Below are 1,606 nucleotides of genomic sequence, written 5' to 3' on the forward strand. Positions count from 1 at the left end.
TTGTAAGTATTTGAATATGGATTGAAGTTCCACTGGCCACCTTGACCTACATAGAAAACAAATGGTGGATTAGTTGGAAAATTCTCATACAAGTGGTTATCACCACAATAAACACAAGATATATTTGAAATTTGTAAAACAGGAGAAGGTTCAAGAATCGCAGCTAAAGTGGCGATTTTGGTTTCCTTCTCCATTGTCAATTGCTTCAACATCTGGTTCATAGCCGCCATTTAGGCTTGCATTGAGGCTACTGTGTCTAACTCAAAGATTTCAGCTGATGCTTGCTTCTTTGGCAATGACCTTCCTATCTCTCCTTGGCCATTAATGTCTGTCATCTTATTCACAATATCAACGATCTCATTAACCGACTTTTCTAGCAACGAGTCATTGGCTGCGGTGTTCAACATCATTCTCGATGATCAATCCAATCCTCAATAGAATTGCTCTATCTGCACACATGTGAGCAATCCATGACTCGAGCATCTTTTGATTAATTCCTTGAAATGCTCCCAAGCTTCTTGAACTGATTCGTTCTCCTTTTGTCGAAAATACACAATGTCTTCTCAAAGGTCTGCGTTCCTGGTCAAAGTGTGGTACTTTGCCAAAAATTTCTCTGTCAGTTCTGCCCACGTGGTGATAGATTTTGGTTCCAGTGCATTTAGCCAAGTCCTTGCACCATCCCTGAGAGAAAAAGGAAACATTTTTAATCTTAGTGCATCCTAAGAGACACTAATAAGTTGAAATGCATTAGCTATTTCAATAAAATATTTGAGATGAGAGTAAGGATCTTCGTTAGTCAATCCTCCGAACTGGCCCATCGTCTGCAACATCTGGAACATGACTGGCTTAAGCTCAAACTGTGTGGGTTGGGGTAAAGGATTACTTATCCCTAAATTTAAGTTGTGGAACACATGAGTGACATAGTTCCACATGGCTACATCTCGTTATCTACTAGAAGGATCGGATTAGGCACTTATCGTGCTCGGTTTGATGCTCCTTCACCTGCTATATCTTTTGAAAGGTGCATCTTGTGGAGGTGGAGGATCTTGTGGATTTCGATTCATCTCGATGGTCTCTTCTTCAACTTCAACTTCAACTTCTTTCTCTTTTTGATTTTCTCTTTCTTTTCTCAACCTCTGCTCACGCTTTATCCTCTTAAGGGTTCTTTCAATCTCTGGATCAAAGATCAACCAACCAGGCCGTGTGCTCATACACAACTCCGTTAAAGGTTAGATATAAGAATTAAGTCCAATGACAAAGGTATGCAACAATCACACATGAAACAATTCACTTGAAAAGAATATGGTTTTGAAAATTAAGTTCCCGACAACGGCACCAAAAAATTGTTGGGACTTTCTATACCTTTAAGAAGATCAGAGACTTGTGCAAGCGCACACGGTCACAAGTAATACTCGGAAGTAATCAAAGATCAAATCCACAGGGACTTGTTGCTTTTCAAAATAAAGTAATGCAGTGAAATGGTTCAAATATGCAATTGTGATTTAGGAGGAAAAATGTGATGAAATGTTGTCGTTTGAGGTTTTAACTAACAAACAATTTAATAAAACTTAACCTCTTTGCTTCTTACCTTAGTTTTGATGCAAAA

General features: G+C 38.7%; 1 non-coding gene across 1 annotated transcript; it reads left to right on the forward strand.

Moving 5' to 3' along the window:
- Positions 1 to 465: 465 nt before the first annotated feature.
- Positions 466 to 572, forward strand: LOC148211904 (small nucleolar RNA R71). The gene has a single exon (XR_015790656.1). It is a non-coding gene; the product is annotated as a small nucleolar RNA R71 (small nucleolar RNA).
- The last annotated feature ends 1,034 nt before the right edge of the window (positions 573 to 1,606 follow it).

Source organism: Momordica charantia (genome assembly GCF_013281855.1).
Source record: "Momordica charantia cultivar OHB3-1 chromosome 4 unlocalized genomic scaffold, Mcharantia_2.0 BLBB01000004.1, whole genome shotgun sequence".
Lineage (NCBI taxonomy): Eukaryota > Viridiplantae > Streptophyta > Magnoliopsida > Cucurbitales > Cucurbitaceae > Momordica > Momordica charantia.